An 18974-nucleotide genomic window follows, 5' to 3' on the forward strand; every position below is an offset into this window, starting at 1 on the left:
TGCTTCACTTTCTAAATGCTGTACATTCAGAGAAAATCACTTTCCTTTGAAAGAGCCATGAGCTAATTACAAGCATTCAACAGAAACTCACATGCATTTCTCTGAAAGAGAAGCAGTCTGTTCCAACACTTCAATTCACTGTGCGAAGTGAATGGAGTGTCGCTTCACTTTCTAAATGCTGTCCTTTCAGAGAAAATCACTTTTCTTTGAAAGTGCCTTAAGCAACTTTCAAGCATTCACAAGAAACTCACATGCATTTCTCTGAAAGAGAAGCCTTCTCTTCCAACACTTCAATTCACTGTGCGAAGTTAATGGAGTGTTGCTTCACTTTCTAATTGCTGTCCTTTCAGAGAAAATCACTTTCCTTTGAAAGTGCCTTAAGCTACTTTCAAGCGTTCATAAGAAACTCACATGCATTTCTCTGAAAGAGAAGAAGTCTGTTCCAACACTTCAATTCACTGTGTGAAGTGAATGTAGTGTTGCTTCACTTTTTAAATGCTGTCCTTTCAGAGAAAATCACTTTCCTATGAAAATGCCTTAAGCTATTTACAAGTAATCAACAGAAATTCACATGCGTTTCTCTGAAAGAGAAGCAGTCTGTTCCAAGACTTCAGTTCACTGCACGAAGGGAATGGAGTGTTGCTTCACTTTCTAAATGCTGTCCCTTCAGAGAAAATCACTTTCCTTTGAAAGAGCCTTGAGCTACTTGCAAGCATTCACAAGAAAAACTAATGCGTTTCTATGAAAGATAAGCAGTCTGTTCCAACACTTCAATTCACTGTGCGAAGTGATTGGAGTGTTGCTTCACTTTCTAAATGCAGTCCTTTCAGAGAAAATCACTTTCCTTTGAAAATGCCTTAAGCTACTTACAAGTATTCAACAGAAATTCACATGTGTTTCTCTGAAAGAGAAGCAGTCTCTTCCAACACTTCAATTCACTGCACGAAGAGAATGGAGTGTTGCTTCACTTTCTAAATGCTGTACTTTCAGAGAAAATCACTTTCCTTTGAAAGAGCCTTGAGCTACTTACAAGCACTCAACAGAAACTCACATGCATTTCTCTGAAAGAGAAGCAGTCTGTTCCAACACTTCAATTCACTGTGCGAAGTGAATGGAGTGTTGCTTCACTTTCTAAATGCTGTCCTTTCAGAGAAAATCACTTTTCTTTGAAAGTGCCTTAAGCTACTTTCAAGCGTTCATAAGAAACTCACATGCGTTTCTCTGAAAGAGAAGCATTCTGTTCCAACACTTCAATTCACTGTGCAAAGTGAATGGAGTGTTGCCTCACTTTCTAAATGCTGTCCTTTCAGAGAAAATCACTTTCCTTTGAAAGTGCCTTAAGCTACTTTCAAGCGTTCATAAGAAACTCACATGCATTTCTCTGAAAGAGAAGCAGTCTGTTCCAACACTTCAATTCACTGTGTGAAGTGAATGGAGTGTTGCTTCACTTTTTAAATGCTGTCCTTTCAGAGAAAATCACTTTCCTATGAAAATGCCTTAAGCTATTTACAAGTAATCAATAGAAATTCACATGCGTTTCTCTGAAAGAGAAGCAGTCTGTTCCAAGACTTCAGTTCACTGCACGAAGGGAATGGAGTGTTGCTTCACTTTCTAAATGCTGTACTTTCTGAGAAAATCACTTTCCTTTGAAAGAGCCTTGAGCTACTTACAAGCATTCATCAGAAACTCACATGCATTTCTCTGAAAGAGAAGCCTTCTCTTCCAACACTTCAGTTCACTGTGCGAAGTGATTGGAGTGTTGCTTCACTTTCTAAATGCAGTCCTTTCAGAGAAAATCACTTTCCTTTGAAAATGCCTTAAGCTACTTACAAGTATTCAACAGAAACTCACATGCGTTTCTCTGAAAGAGAAGCAGTCTGTTCCAAAACTTCAATTCACTGTGCGAAGTGAATGGAGTGTTGCTTCACATTGTAAATGCTGTCCTTTCAGAGAAAATCACTTTCCTTTGAAAGAGCCTTGAGCTACTTACAAGCATTCAACAGAAACTCACATGCATTTCTCTGAAAGGGAAGCAGTCTGTTCCAACACTTCAATTCACTGCACGAAAGGAATGGAGTGTTGCTTCACTTTCTAAATGCTGTACTTTCAGAGAAAATCACTTTCCTTTGAAAGTGCCTTAAGCAACTTTCAAGCATTCACAAGAAACTCACATGCATTTCTCTGAAAGAGAAGCCTTCTCTTCCAACACTTCAATTCACTGTGCGAAGTGAATAGAGTGTTGCTTCACTTTCTAATTGCTGTCTTTTCAGAGAAAACCACTTTCCTTTGAAAGTGCCTTAAGCTACTTTCAAGCGTTCATAAGAAACTCACATGCGTTTCTCTGAAAGAGAAGCATTCTGTTCCAACACTTCAATTCACTGTGCGAAGTGAATGGAGTGTTGCCTCACTTTCTAAATGCTGTCCTTTCAGAGAAAATCACTTTTCTTTGAAAGCGTGTTAAGCAACTTTCAAGCATTCACAAGAAACTCACATGCATTTCTCTGAAAGAGAAGCCTTCTCTTCCAACATTTCAATTCTGTGCGAAGTGATTGGAGTTTTGCTTCACTTTCTAAATGCAGTCCTTTCAGAGAAAATCACTTTCCTTTGAATGTGCCTTAAGCTAATTACAAGTATTCAACAGAAATTCACATGCGTTTCTCTGAAAGACAAGCAGTCTGTTCCAACACTTCAATTCACTGCACGAAGGGAATGGAGTGTTGCTTCACTTTCTAAATGCTGTCCTTTCAGAGAAAATCACTTTCCTTTAAAAGAGCCTTGAGCTACTTACAAGCATTCAACAGAAACTCACATGCATTTCTCTGAAAGAGAAGCCTTCTCTTCCAACACTTCAATTCACTGTGCGAAGTGATTGGAGTGTTGCTTCACTTTCTAAATGCAGTCCTTTCAGAGAAAATCACTTTCCTTTGAAAATGACTTAAGCTACTTACAAGTATTCAACAGAAATTCACATGCGTTTCTCTGAAAGAGAAGCAGTCTGTTCCAACACTTCAATTCACTGCACGAAGGGAATGGAGTGTTGCGTCACTTTCTAAATGCTGTACTTTCAGAGAAAATCACTTTCCTTTGAAAGAGCCTTGAGCTACTTAAAATCAATCAACAGAAACTCACATGCATTTCTCTGAAAGAGAAGCAGTCTGTTCCAACACTTCAATTCACTGCTCGAAGGGAATGGAGTTTTGCATCACTTTCTAAATGCTGTCCTTTCAGAGAAAATCACTTTTCTTTGAAAGTGCCTTAAGCAACTTTCAAGCATTCACAAGAAACTCACATGCATTTCTCTGAAAGGGAAGCCTTCCCTTCCAACACTTCAATTCACTGTTCGAAGTGAATGGAGTGTTGCTTCACTTTCTAAATGCTGTACTTTCAGAGAAAATCACTTTTCTTTGAAAGTGCCTTAAGCTACTTTCAAGTGTTCACTAGAAACTCACAAGCGTTTCTCTAAAAGAGAAGCATTCTGTTCCAACACTTCAATTCACTGTGCAAAGTGAATGGAGTGTTGCCTCACTTTCTAAATGCTGTCCTTTCAGTGAAAATCACTTTCCTTTGAAAGTGCCTTAAGCTACTTTCAAGCATTCAAAAGAAACTCACATGCGTTTCTCTGAAAGAGAAGCAGACTGATCCAACACTTCAATTCACTGTGCGAAGTGAATGGAGTGTTGCTTCACTTTCTAAATGCTGTCCTTTCAGAAAAAATCACTTTCCTTTGAAAGTGCCTTAAGCTACTTACAAGTATTTAACAGAAATTCATAGGTGTTTCTCTGAAAGAGAAGCAGTCTGTTCCAACACTTCAATTCACTGCACGAAGGGAATGGAGTGTTGCGTCACTTTCTAAATCCTGTACTTTCAGAGAAAATCACTTTCCTTTGAGAGAGCCTTGAGCTACTTAAAAGCATTCAACAGAAACTCACATGCATTTCTCTGAAAGAGAAGGAGTCTTTTCCAACCCTTCAATTCACTGCTCGAAGGAGTGGAGTTTTGCTTCACTTTCTAAATGCTGTCCTTTCAGAAAAAATCACTTTTGTTTGAAAGTGCCTTAAGCAACTTTCAAGCATTCACAAGAAACTCACATGCATTTCTCTGAAAGAGAAGCAATCCCTTCCAACACTTCAATTCACTGTGCGAAGTGAATGGAGTGTTGCTTCACTTTCTAAATGCTGTCCTTTCAGAGAAAATCACTTTCCTTTGAAAATGCCTTAAGCTACTTACAAGTATTCAACAGAAATTCACATGCGTTTCTCTGAAAGGGAAGCAGTCTGTTCCAACACTTCAATTCACTGCACCAAGGGAATGGAGAGTTGCTTCACTTTCTAAATGCTGTACATTCAGAGAAAATCACTTTCCTTTGAAAGAGCCATGAGCTAATTAAAAGCATTCAACAGAAACTCACATGCATTTCTCTGAAAGAGAAGCAGTCTGTTCCAACACTTCAATTTACTGTGCGAAGTGAATGGAGTGTCGCTTCACTTTCTAAATGCTGTCCTTTCAGAGAAAATCACTTTTCTTTGAAAGTGCCTTAAGCAACTTTCAAGCATTCACAAGAAACTCACATGCATTTCTCTGAAAGAGAAGCCTTCTCTTCCAACACTTCAATTCACTGTGCGAAGTGAATGGAGTGTTGCTTCACTTTCTAATTTCTGTCCTTTCAGAGAAAATCACTTTCCATTGAAAGTGCCTTAAGCTACTTTCAAGCGTTCATAAGAAACTCACATGCATTTCTCTGAAAGAGAAGCAGTCTGTTCCAACACTTCAATTCACTGTGTGAAGTGAATGGAGTGTTGCTTCACTTTTTAAATGCTGTCCTTTCAGAGAAAATCACTTTCCTATGAAAATGCCTTAAGCTATTTACAAGTAATCAACAGAAATTCACATGCGTTTCTCTGAAAGAGAAGCAGTCTGTTCCAAGACTTCAGTTCACTGCACGAAGGGAATGGAGTGTTGCTTCACTTTCTAAATGCTGTCCCTTCAGAGAAAATCACTTTCCTTTGAAAGAGCCTTGAGCTACTTGCAAGCATTCACAAGAAAAACTAATGCGTTTCTATGAAAGAGAAGCAGTCTGTTCCAACACTTCAATTCACTGTGCGAAGTGATTGGAGTGTTGCTTCACTTTCTAAATGCTGTCCTTTCAGAGAAAATCACTTTTCTTTGAAAGTGCCTTAAGCAACTTTCAAGCATTCACAAGAAACTCACATGCATTTCTCTGAAAGAGAAGCCTTCTCTCGCAACACTTCAATTCACTGTGCGAAGTGAATGGAGTGTTGCTTCACTTTCTAATTGCTGTCCTTTCAGAGAAAACCACTTTCCTTTGAAAGTGCCTTAAGATACTTTCAAGCGTTCATAAGAAACTCACATGTGTTTCTCTGAAAGAGAAGCATTCTGTTCCAACACTTCAATTCACTGTGCGAAGTGAATGGAGTGTTGCCTCACTTTCTAAATGCTGTCCTTTCAGAGAAAATCACTTTTCTTTGAAAGCGTGTTAAGCAACTTTCAAGCATTCACAAGAAACTCACATGCATTTCTCTGAAAGAGAAGCCTTCTCTTCCAACATTTCAATTCACTGTGCGAAGTGATTGGAGTGTTGCTTCACTTTCTAAATGCAGTCCTTTCAGAGAAAATCACTTTCCTTTGAATGTGCCTTAAGCTAATAACAAGTATTCAACAGAAATTCACATGTGTTTCTCTGAAAGACAAGCAGTCTGTTCCAACGCTTCAATTCACTGCACGAAGGGAATGGAGTGTTGCTTCACTTTCTAAATGCTGTCCTTTCAGAGAATATCACTTTCCTTTAAAAGAGCCTTGAGCTACTTACAAGCATTCAACAGAAACTCACATGCATTTCTCTGAATGAGAAGCCTTCTCTTCCAACACTTCAATTCACTGTGCAAAGTGATTGGAGTGTTGCTTCACTTTCTAAATGCAGTCCTTTCAGAGAAAATCACTTTCCTTTGAAAATGACTTAAGCTACTACAAGTATTCAACAGAAATTCACATGCGTTTCTCTGAAAGAGAAGCAGTCTGTTCCAACACTTCAATTCACTGCACGAAGGGAATGGAGTGTTGCGTCACTTTCTAAATGCTGTACTTTCAGAGAAAATCACTTTCCTTTGAAAGAGCCTTGAGCTGCTTAAAATCAATCAACAGAAACTCACATGCATTTCTCTGAAAGAGAAGCAGTCTGTTCCAACACTTCAATTCACTGCTCGAAGGGAATGGAGTTTTGCTTCACTTTCTAAATGCTGTCCTTTTAGAGAAAATCACTTTTCTTCGAAAGTGCCTTAAGCAACTTTCAAGCATTCACAAGAAACTCACATGCATATCTCTGAAAGGGAAGCCTTCCCTTCCAACACTTCAATTCACTGTTCGAAGTGAATGGAGTGTTGCTTCACTTTCTAAATGCTGTCCTTTCAGAGAAAATCACTTTCCTTTGAAAGTGCCTTAAGCTACTTTCAAGCGTTCACTAGAAACTCACAAGCGTTTCTCTAAAAGAGAAGCATTCTGTTCCAACACTTCAATTCACTGTGCAAAGTGAATGGAGTGTTGCCTCACTTTCTAAATGCTGTCCTTTCAGTGAAAATCACTTTCCTTTGAAAGTGCCTTAAGCTACTTACAAGCATTAGGAAGAAACTCACATGCGTTTCTCTGAAAGGGAAGCAGTTTATTCCAACACTTCAATTCACTGTGCGAAGTGAATGGAGTGTTGCTTCACTTTCTAAATGCTGTCCTTTCAGAGAAAATCACTTTTCTTTGAAAGTGCTTTAAGCAACTTTCTAGCATTCACAAGAAACTCACATGCATTTCTCTGAAAGAGAAGCCTTCTCTTCCAACACTTCAATTCACTGTGCGAAGTGAATGGAGTGTTGCTTCACTTTCTAATTGCTGTCCTTTCAGAGAAAATCACTTTCCTTTGAAAGTGTCTTAAGCTACTTTCAAGCGTTCATAAGAAACTCACATGCGTTCCTCTGAAAGAGAAGCATTCTTTTCCAACACTTCAATTCACTGTGCAAAGTGAATGGATTGTTGCCTCACTTTCTAAATGCTGTCCTTTCAGAGAAAATCACTCTTCTTTGAAAGTGCCTTAAGCAACTTTCAAGCATTCACAAGAAACTCACATGCACTTCTCTGAAAGAGAAGCCTTCTCTTCCCACACTTCAATTCACTGTGCGAAGTGATTGGAGTGTTGCTTCACTTTCTAAATGCAGTCCTTTCAGAGAAAATCACTTTCCTTTGAAAAGGCCTTAAGCTACTTACAAGTATTCAACAGAAATTCACATGCGTTTCTCTGAAAGAGAAGCAGTCTGTTTCAACACTTCAATTCACTGCACGAAGGTAATGGAGTGTTGCGTCACTTTCTAAATGCTGTACTTTCAGAGAAAATCACTTTCCTTTGAAAGAGCCTTGAGCTACTTAAAAGCATTCAACAGAAACTCACATGCATTTCTCTGAAAGAGAAGCAGTCTGTTCCAACACTTCAATTCACTGTGCGAAGTGAATGGAGTGTTGCTTCACTTTCTAAATGCTGTCCTTTCAGAGAAAATCACTTTTCTTTGAAAGTGCCTTAAGCTACTTTCAATCGTTCACTAGAAACACACATGCGTTTCTCTGAAAGAGAAGCATTCTGTTCCAACACTTCAATTCACTGTGCAAAGTGAATGGAGTGTTTCCTCACTTTCTAAATGCTGTCCTTTCAGTGAAAATCACTTTCCTTTGAAAGTGCCTTAAGCTACTTATAAGAATTCAGAAGAAACTCACATGCGTTTCTCTGAAAGAGAAGCAGTCTGTTTCAACACTTCAATTCACTGGGCGAATTGAATGGAGTGTTGCTTCACTTTCAAAATGCTCTCCTTACAGAGAAAATCACTCTCTTTTAAAACTGCCTTAATATACTTACAAGCATTCACCAGAAACTCACATCTGTTTATCTGAAAGGGAAAGAGTCTGTTCCAACATTTCAATTCACTGTGCGAAGTGAATGGAGTGTTGCTTCACTTTCTAAATGCTGTACTTGCAGAGAAAATCACTTTCATTTGAAAGTGCCTTAAGCAACTTGCAAGCATTCACAAGAAATACTAATGCGTTTCTATGAAAGAGAAGCAGTCTGTTCCAACACTTCAGTTCACTGTGCGAAGTGATTGGAGTGTTGCTCAACTTTCCAAATGCTGTACTTTCAGAGAAAATCACTTTCCTTTGAAAGTGCCTTAAGCAACTTGCAAGCATTAGGAAGAAACTCACATCGTTTCTCTGAAAGAGAAGCAGTCTGTTCCAACACTTCAATTCACTGTGCGAAGTGAAGGGAGTGTTGCTTCACTTTCTAAATGCAGTCCTTTCAGAGAAAATCACTTTCCTTTGAAAATGCCTTAAGCTACTTACAAGTGTTCAACAGAAATTCACATGCGTTTCTCTGAAAGAGAAGCAGTCTGTTCCAAGACTTCAATTCACTGCACGAAGGGAATGGAGTGTTGCTTCACTTTCTAAATGCAGTCCTTTCAGAGAAAATCACTTTTCTTTGAAAGTGCCTTAAGCAACTTTCAAGCATTCCCAAGAAACTCACATGCATTTCTCTGAAAGAGAAGCCTTCTCTTCCAACACTTCAATTCACTGTGCGAAGTGAATGGAGTGTTGCTTCACTTTCTAAATGCTGTCCTTTCAGAGAAAATCACTTTCCTTTGAAAGTGCCTTAAGCTACTTTCAAGCGTTCACAAGTAACTCACATGCGTTTCTCTGAAAGAGAAGCATTCTGTTCCAACACTTCAATTCACTGTGCAAAGTGAATGGAGTGTTGCCTCACTTTCTAAATGCTGTCCTTTCAGTGAAAATCACTTTCCTTTGAAAGTGCCTTAAGCTACTTTCAAGCATTCAAAAGAAACTCACATGCGTTTCCCTGAAAGAGAAGCAGACTGATACAACACTTCAATTCACTGTGCGAAGTGAATGGAGTGTTGCTTCACTTTCTAAATGCTGTCCTTTCAGAGAAAATCACTTTCATTTGAAAGTGCCTTAAGCAACTTGCAAGCATTCACAAGAAACACTAATGCGTTTCTATGAAAGAGAAGCAGTCTGTTCCAACACTTCAATTCACTGTGCGAAGTGATTGGAGTGTTACTTCACTTTCTAAATGCTGTCCTTTCAGAGAAAATCTCGTTCTTTTGAAAATGCCTTAAGCTACTTACAAGTATTCAACAGAAATTCACATGCGTATCTCTGAAAGAGAAGCAGTCTGTTCCAACACTTCAATTCACTGCACGAAGGGAATGGAGTGTTGCTTCACTTTCTAAATGCTGTCCTTTCAGAGAAAATCACTTTTCTTTGAAAGTGCCTTAAGCAACTTTCAAGCATTCACAAGAAACTCACATGCATTTCTCTGAAAGAGAAGCAGTCTGTTCCAAGACTTCAATTCACTGCACGAAGGGAATGGAGTGTTGCTTCACTTTCTAAATGCTGTACTTTCAGAGAAAATCCCTTTTCTTTGAAAGTGCCTTAAGCTACTTTCAAGCGTTCACAAGAAACTCACATGCGTTTCTCTGAAAGAGAATCATTCTGTTCCAACACTTCAATTCACTGAGCAAAGTGAATGGAGTGTTGCTTCACTTTCTAAATGCTGTCCTTTCAGAGAAAATCACTTTCCTTTTAAAGTGCCTTAAGCTACTTACAAGCATTCACCAAAACTCACATGCATTTCTCTGAAAGAGAAGCAGTCTGTTCCAACACTTCAATTCACTGTGCGAAGTGAATGGAGTGTTGCTTCACTTTCTAAAGGCTGTCCTTTCAGAGAAAATCACTTTCCTTTGAAAGTGCCTTAAGCAACTTGCAAGCATTCACAAGAAACACTAATGCGTTTCTATGAAAGAGAAGCAGTCTGTTCCAACACTTCAATTCACTGTGCGAAGTGATTGGAGTGTTGCTTCACTTTCTAAATGTTGTCCTTTCAGAATAAATCACTTTCCTTTGTAAATGCCTTAAGCAACTTACAAGTATTCAACAGAAATTCACATGCGTTTCTCTGAAAGAGAAGCAGTCTGTTCCAACACTTCAATTCACTGCACGAAGTGAATGGAGTGTTGCTTCACTTTCTAAATGCAGTCCTTTCAGAGAAAATCACTTTTCTTTGAAAGTGCCTTAATCAACTTTCAAGCATTCACAAGAAACTCACATGCATTTCTCTGAAAGAGAAGCCTTCTCTTCCAACACTTCAATTCACTGTGCGAAGTGAATGGAGTGTTGCCTCACTTTCTAAATGCTGTCCTTTCAGAGAAAATCACTTTCCATTGAAAGTGAATTAAGCTACTTACAAGCATTAGGAAAAACCTCACATGCGTTTCTAAGAAAGAGAAGCAGCTTGTTCCAACACTTCAATTCTCAGGGCGAAGTGAATGGAGTGTTGCATCACTTTTTAAATGCTTTTCTTTCAGAGAAAATCACTGTCTTTTGAAACTGCCTTAAGCTACTTACAAAGATTCACAAGAAACTCACATGAGTTTCTCTGAAAGAGAAGCAGTCTGTTCCAACACTTCAATTCACTGCATGAAGGGAATGGAGTGTTGCTTCACTTTCTAAATGCTGTCCTTTCAGAGAAAATCACTTTCTTTTGAAAGTGCCTTAAACTACTTTCAAGCGTTCAGAAGAAACTCACATGCATTTCTCTGAAAGAGAAGCAGACTGATGCAACATTTCAATTCACTGTGCTAAGTGAATGGAGTGTTGCTTCACTTTCTAAATGCTATCCTTTCAGAGAAAATCACTTTCCTTTGAAAGTGCCTTAAGCAACTAGCAAGCATTCACAAGAAACACTAATGTGTTTCTATGAAAGAGAAGCAGTCTGTTCCAACACTTCAATTCACTGTGCGAAGTGAATGGAGTGTTGCTTCACTTTCTAAATGCAGTCCTTTCAGAGAAAATCACTTTCCTTTGAAAATGTTTTAAACTACTTACAAGTATTCAACAGAAATTCACATGCGTTTCTCTGAAAGAGAAGCAGTCTGTTCCAGCACTTCAATTCACTGCACGAAGGGAATGGAGTGTTGCTTCACTTTCTAAATGCTGTCCTTTCAGAGAAAATCACTTTCCTTTGAAAGTGCCTTGAGCTACTTACAAGCATTAAAGAGAAACTCACATGCATTTCTCTGAAAGAGAAGCAGTCTGTTCCAACACTTCAGTTCACTGTGCGAAGTGAATGTAGTGTTGCTTCCCTTTCTAAATGCTGTCCTTTCAGAGAAAATCACTTTTCTTTGAAAGTGCCTTAAGCAACTTTCAAACATTCATAAGAAACTCACATGCATTTCTCTGAAAGAGAAGCCTTCTCTTCCAACAGTTCAATTCACTGTGCGAAGTGAATGGAGTGTTGCTTCACTTTCTAATTGCTGTCCTTTCAGAGAAAATCACTTTCCTTTGAAAGTGCCTTAAGCTAATTTCAAGCATTCAAAAGAAACTAACATGCGCTTCTCTGAAAGAGAAGCAGACTGATCCAACACTTCAGTTCACTGTTCGAAGTGAATGGAGTGTTGCTTCACTTTGTAAATGCTGTACTTTCAGAGAAACTCACTTTTGTTTGAAAGTGCCTTAAGCAACTTTCAAGCATTCAAAAGAAACTCACATGCATTTCTCTGAAAGAGAAGCCTTCTCTTCCAACACTTCAATTCACTGTGCGAAGTGAATGGAGTGTTGCTTCACTTTCTAAATGCTGTACTTTCAGAGAAAATCACTTTCCTTTGAAAGAGCCTTGAGCTAATACAAGCATTCAACAGAAACTCACATGCATTTCTTTGAAAGAGAAGCAGACTGTTCCAACACTTCAATTCACTGCTCGAAGGGAATGCAGTGTTGCTTCACTTTCTAAATGCTGTCCTTTGGGAGAAAATCACTTTTCTTTGAAAGTGCCTTAAGCAACTTTCAAGCATTCACAAGAAACTCACATGCATTTCTCTGAAAGAGAAGCCTTCTCTTCCAACACTTCAATTTATTGTGCGAAGTGAATGGAGTGTTGCTTCACTTTCTAAATGCTGTCCTTTGGGAGAAAATCACTTTTCTTTGAAAGTGCCTTAAGCAACTTACAAGTATTCAACAGAAATTCACATGCGTTTCTCTGAAAGAGAAGCAGTCTGTTCCAACACTTCAATTCACTGCACGAAGTGAATGGAGTGTTGCTTCACTTTCTAAATGCAGTCCTTTCAGAGAAAATCACTTTTGTTTGAAAGTGCCTTAAGCAACTTTCAAGCATTCACAAGAAACTCACATGCATTTCTCTGAAAGAGAAGCAATCCCTTCCAACACTTCAATTCACTGTGCGAAGTGAATGGAGTGTTGCTTCACTTTCTAAATGCTGTCCTTTCAGAGAAAATCACTTTCCTTTGAAAATGCCTTAAGCTACTTACAAGTATTCAACAGAAATTCACATGCGTTTCTCTGAAAGGGAAGCAGTCTGTTCCAACACTTCAATTCACTGCACCAAGGGAATGGAGAGTTGCTTCACTTTCTAAATGCTGTACATTCAGAGAAAATCACTTTCCTTTGAAAGAGCCATGAGCTAATTAAAAGCATTCAACAGAAACTCACATGCATTTCTCTGAAAGAGAAGCAGTCTGTTCCAACACTTCAATTTACTGTGCGAAGTGAATGGAGTGTCGCTTCACTTTCTAAATGCTGTCCTTTCAGAGAAAATCACTTTTCTTTGAAAGTGCCTTAAGCAACTTTCAAGCATTCACAAGAAACTCACATGCATTTCTCTGAAAGAGAAGCCTTCTCTTCCAACACTTCAATTCACTGTGCGAAGTGAATGGAGTGTTGCTTCACTTTCTAATTTCTGTCCTTTCAGAGAAAATCACTTTCCATTGAAAGTGCCTTAAGCTACTTTCAAGCGTTCATAAGAAACTCACATGCATTTCTCTGAAAGAGAAGCAGTCTGTTCCAACACTTCAATTCACTGTGTGAAGTGAATGGAGTGTTGCTTCACTTTTTAAATGCTGTCCTTTCAGAGAAAATCACTTTCCTATGAAAATGCCTTAAGCTATTTACAAGTAATCAACAGAAATTCACATGCGTTTCTCTGAAAGAGAAGCAGTCTGTTCCAAGACTTCAGTTCACTGCACGAAGGGAATGGAGTGTTGCTTCACTTTCTAAATGCTGTCCCTTCAGAGAAAATCACTTTCCTTTGAAAGAGCCTTGAGCTACTTGCAAGCATTCACAAGAAAAACTAATGCGTTTCTATGAAAGAGAAGCAGTCTGTTCCAACACTTCAATTCACTGTGCGAAGTGATTGGAGTGTTGCTTCACTTTCTAAATGCTGTCCTTTCAGAGAAAATCACTTTTCTTTGAAAGTGCCTTAAGCAACTTTCAAGCATTCACAAGAAACTCACATGCATTTCTCTGAAAGAGAAGCCTTCTCTCGCAACACTTCAATTCACTGTGCGAAGTGAATGGAGTGTTGCTTCACTTTCTAATTGCTGTCCTTTCAGAGAAAACCACTTTCCTTTGAAAGTGCCTTAAGATACTTTCAAGCGTTCATAAGAAACTCACATGTGTTTCTCTGAAAGAGAAGCATTCTGTTCCAACACTTCAATTCACTGTGCGAAGTGAATGGAGTGTTGCCTCACTTTCTAAATGCTGTCCTTTCAGAGAAAATCACTTTTCTTTGAAAGCGTGTTAAGCAACTTTCAAGCATTCACAAGAAACTCACATGCATTTCTCTGAAAGAGAAGCCTTCTCTTCCAACATTTCAATTCACTGTGCGAAGTGATTGGAGTGTTGCTTCACTTTCTAAATGCAGTCCTTTCAGAGAAAATCACTTTCCTTTGAATGTGCCTTAAGCTAATAACAAGTATTCAACAGAAATTCACATGTGTTTCTCTGAAAGACAAGCAGTCTGTTCCAACGCTTCAATTCACTGCACGAAGGGAATGGAGTGTTGCTTCACTTTCTAAATGCTGTCCTTTCAGAGAATATCACTTTCCTTTAAAAGAGCCTTGAGCTACTTACAAGCATTCAACAGAAACTCACATGCATTTCTCTGAATGAGAAGCCTTCTCTTCCAACACTTCAATTCACTGTGCAAAGTGATTGGAGTGTTGCTTCACTTTCTAAATGCAGTCCTTTCAGAGAAAATCACTTTCCTTTGAAAATGACTTAAGCTACTACAAGTATTCAACAGAAATTCACATGCGTTTCTCTGAAAGAGAAGCAGTCTGTTCCAACACTTCAATTCACTGCACGAAGGGAATGGAGTGTTGCGTCACTTTCTAAATGCTGTACTTTCAGAGAAAATCACTTTCCTTTGAAAGAGCCTTGAGCTGCTTAAAATCAATCAACAGAAACTCACATGCATTTCTCTGAAAGAGAAGCAGTCTGTTCCAACACTTCAATTCACTGCTCGAAGGGAATGGAGTTTTGCTTCACTTTCTAAATGCTGTCCTTTTAGAGAAAATCACTTTTCTTCGAAAGTGCCTTAAGCAACTTTCAAGCATTCACAAGAAACTCACATGCATATCTCTGAAAGGGAAGCCTTCCCTTCCAACACTTCAATTCACTGTTCGAAGTGAATGGAGTGTTGCTTCACTTTCTAAATGCTGTCCTTTCAGAGAAAATCACTTTCCTTTGAAAGTGCCTTAAGCTACTTTCAAGCGTTCACTAGAAACTCACAAGCGTTTCTCTAAAAGAGAAGCATTCTGTTCCAACACTTCAATTCACTGTGCAAAGTGAATGGAGTGTTGCCTCACTTTCTAAATGCTGTCCTTTCAGTGAAAATCACTTTCCTTTGAAAGTGCCTTAAGCTACTTACAAGCATTAGGAAGAAACTCACATGCGTTTCTCTGAAAGGGAAGCAGTTTATTCCAACACTTCAATTCACTGTGCGAAGTGAATGGAGTGTTGCTTCACTTTCTAAATGCTGTCCTTTCAGAGAAAATCACTTTTCTTTGAAAGTGCTTTAAGCAACTTTCTAGCATTCACAAGAAACTCACATGCATTTCTCTGAAAGAGAAGCCTTCTCTTCCAACACTTCAATTCACTGTGCGAAGTGAATGGAGTGTTGCTTCACTTTCTAATTGCTGTCCTTTCAGAGAAAATCACTTTCCTTTGAAAGTGTCTTAAGCTACTTTCAAGCGTTCATAAGAAACTCACATGCGTTCCTCTGAAAGAGAAGCATTCTTTTCCAACACTTCAATTCACTGTGCAAAGTGAATGGATTGTTGCCTCACTTTCTAAATGCTGTCCTTTCAGAGAAAATCACTCTTCTTTGAAAGTGCCTTAAGCAACTTTCAAGCATTCACAAGAAACTCACATGCACTTCTCTGAAAGAGAAGCCTTCTCTTCCCACACTTCAATTCACTGTGCGAAGTGATTGGAGTGTTGCTTCACTTTCTAAATGCAGTCCTTTCAGAGAAAATCACTTTCCTTTGAAAAGGCCTTAAGCTACTTACAAGTATTCAACAGAAATTCACATGCGTTTCTCTGAAAGAGAAGCAGTCTGTTTCAACACTTCAATTCACTGCACGAAGGTAATGGAGTGTTGCGTCACTTTCTAAATGCTGTACTTTCAGAGAAAATCACTTTCCTTTGAAAGAGCCTTGAGCTACTTAAAAGCATTCAACAGAAACTCACATGCATTTCTCTGAAAGAGAAGCAGTCTGTTCCAACACTTCAATTCACTGTGCGAAGTGAATGGAGTGTTGCTTCACTTTCTAAATGCTGTCCTTTCAGAGAAAATCACTTTTCTTTGAAAGTGCCTTAAGCTACTTTCAATCGTTCACTAGAAACACACATGCGTTTCTCTGAAAGAGAAGCATTCTGTTCCAACACTTCAATTCACTGTGCAAAGTGAATGGAGTGTTTCCTCACTTTCTAAATGCTGTCCTTTCAGTGAAAATCACTTTCCTTTGAAAGTGCCTTAAGCTACTTATAAGAATTCAGAAGAAACTCACATGCGTTTCTCTGAAAGAGAAGCAGTCTGTTTCAACACTTCAATTCACTGGGCGAATTGAATGGAGTGTTGCTTCACTTTCAAAATGCTCTCCTTACAGAGAAAATCACTCTCTTTTAAAACTGCCTTAATATACTTACAAGCATTCACCAGAAACTCACATCTGTTTATCTGAAAGGGAAAGAGTCTGTTCCAACATTTCAATTCACTGTGCGAAGTGAATGGAGTGTTGCTTCACTTTCTAAATGCTGTACTTGCAGAGAAAATCACTTTCATTTGAAAGTGCCTTAAGCAACTTGCAAGCATTCACAAGAAATACTAATGCGTTTCTATGAAAGAGAAGCAGTCTGTTCCAACACTTCAGTTCACTGTGCGAAGTGATTGGAGTGTTGCTCAACTTTCCAAATGCTGTACTTTCAGAGAAAATCACTTTCCTTTGAAAGTGCCTTAAGCAACTTGCAAGCATTAGGAAGAAACTCACATCGTTTCTCTGAAAGAGAAGCAGTCTGTTCCAACACTTCAATTCACTGTGCGAAGTGAAGGGAGTGTTGCTTCACTTTCTAAATGCAGTCCTTTCAGAGAAAATCACTTTCCTTTGAAAATGCCTTAAGCTACTTACAAGTGTTCAACAGAAATTCACATGCGTTTCTCTGAAAGAGAAGCAGTCTGTTCCAAGACTTCAATTCACTGCACGAAGGGAATGGAGTGTTGCTTCACTTTCTAAATGCAGTCCTTTCAGAGAAAATCACTTTTCTTTGAAAGTGCCTTAAGCAACTTTCAAGCATTCCCAAGAAACTCACATGCATTTCTCTGAAAGAGAAGCCTTCTCTTCCAACACTTCAATTCACTGTGCGAAGTGAATGGAGTGTTGCTTCACTTTCTAAATGCTGTCCTTTCAGAGAAAATCACTTTCCTTTGAAAGTGCCTTAAGCTACTTTCAAGCGTTCACAAGTAACTCACATGCGTTTCTCTGAAAGAGAAGCATTCTGTTCCAACACTTCAATTCACTGTGCAAAGTGAATGGAGTGTTGCCTCACTTTCTAAATGCTGTCCTTTCAGTGAAAATCACTTTCCTTTGAAAGTGCCTTAAGCTACTTTCAAGCATTCAAAAGAAACTCACATGCGTTTCCCTGAAAGAGAAGCAGACTGATACAACACTTCAATTCACTGTGCGAAGTGAATGGAGTGTTGCTTCACTTTCTAAATGCTGTCCTTTCAGAGAAAATCACTTTCATTTGAAAGTGCCTTAAGCAACTTGCAAGCATTCACAAGAAACACTAATGCGTTTCTATGAAAGAGAAGCAGTCTGTTCCAACACTTCAATTCACTGTGCGAAGTGATTGGAGTGTTACTTCACTTTCTAAATGCTGTCCTTTCAGAGAAAATCTCGTTCTTTTGAAAATGCCTTAAGCTACTTACAAGTATTCAACAGAAATTCACATGCGTATCTCTGAAAGAGAAGCAGTCTGTTCCAACACTTCAATTCACTGCACGAAGGGAATGGAGTGTTGCTTCACTTTCTAAATGCTGTCCTTTCAGAGAAAATCACTTTTCTTTGAAAGTGCCTTAAGCAACTTTCAAGCATTCACAAGAAACTCACATGCATTTCTCTGAAAGAGAAGCAGTCTGTTCCAAGACTTCAATTCACTGCACGAAGGGAATGGAGTGTTGCTTCACTTTCTAAATGCTGTACTTTCAGAGAAAATCCCTTTTCTTTGAAAGTGCCTTAAGCTACTTTCAAGCGTTCACAAGAAACTCACATGCGTTTCTCTGAAAGAGAATCATTCTGTTCCAACACTTCAATTCACTGAGCAAAGTGAATGGAGTGTTGCTTCACTTTCTAAATGCTGTCCTTTCAGAGAAAATCACTTTCCTTTTAAAGTGCCTTAAGCTACTTACAAGCATTCACCAAAACTCACATGCATTTCTCTGAAAGAGAAGCAGTCTGTTCCAACACTTCAATTCACTGTGCGAAGTGAATGGAGTGTTGCTTCACTTTCTAAAGGCTGTCCTTTCAGAGAAAATCACTTTCCTTTGAAAGTGCCTTAAGCAACTTGCAAGCATTCACAAGAAACACTAATGCGTTTCTATGAAAGAGAAGCAGTCTGTTCCAACACTTCAATTCACTGTGCGAAGTGATTGGAGTGTTGCTTCACTTTCTAAATGTTGTCCTTTCAGAATAAATCACTTTCCTTTGTAAATGCCTTAAGCAACTTACAAGTATTCAACAGAAATTCACATGCGTTTCTCTGAAAGAGAAGCAGTCTGTTCCAACACTTCAATTCACTGCACGAAGTGAATGGAGTGTTGCTTCACTTTCTAAATGCAGTCCTTTCAGAGAAAATCACTTTTCTTTGAAAGTGCCTTAATCAACTTTCAAGCATTCACAAGAAACTCACATGCATTTCTCTGAAAGAGAAGCCTTCTCTTCCAACACTTCAATTCACTGTGCGAAGTGAATGGAGTGTTGCCTCACTTTCTAAATGCTGTCCTTTCAGAGAAAATCACTTTCCATTGAAAGTGAATTAAGCTACTTACAAGCATTAGGAAAAACCTCACATGCGTTTCTAAGAAAGAGAAGCAGCTTGTTCCAACACTTCAATTCTCAGGGCGAAGTGAATGGAGTGTTGCATCACTTTTTAAATGCTTTTCTTTCAGAGAAAATCACTGTCTTTTGAAACTGCCTTAAGCTACTTACAAAGATTCACAAGAAACTCACATGAGTTTCTCTGAAAGAGAAGCAGTCTGTTCCAACACTTCAATTCACTGCATGAAGGGAATGGAGTGTTGCTTCACTTTCTAAATGCTGTCCTTTCAGAGAAAATCACTTTCTTTTGAAAGTGCCTTAAACTACTTTCAAGCGTTCAGAAGAAACTCACATGCATTTCTCTGAAAGAGAAGCAGACTGATGCAACATTTCAATTCACTGTGCTAAGTGAATGGAGTGTTGCTTCACTTTCTAAATGCTATCCTTTCAGAGAAAATCACTTTCCTTTGAAAGTGCCTTAAGCAACTAGCAAGCATTCACAAGAAACACTAATGTGTTTCTATG

Source organism: Myodes glareolus, chromosome 13 (genome assembly GCF_982192425.1).
Source record: "Myodes glareolus chromosome 13, mMyoGla1.1, whole genome shotgun sequence".
Lineage (NCBI taxonomy): Eukaryota > Metazoa > Chordata > Mammalia > Rodentia > Cricetidae > Myodes > Myodes glareolus.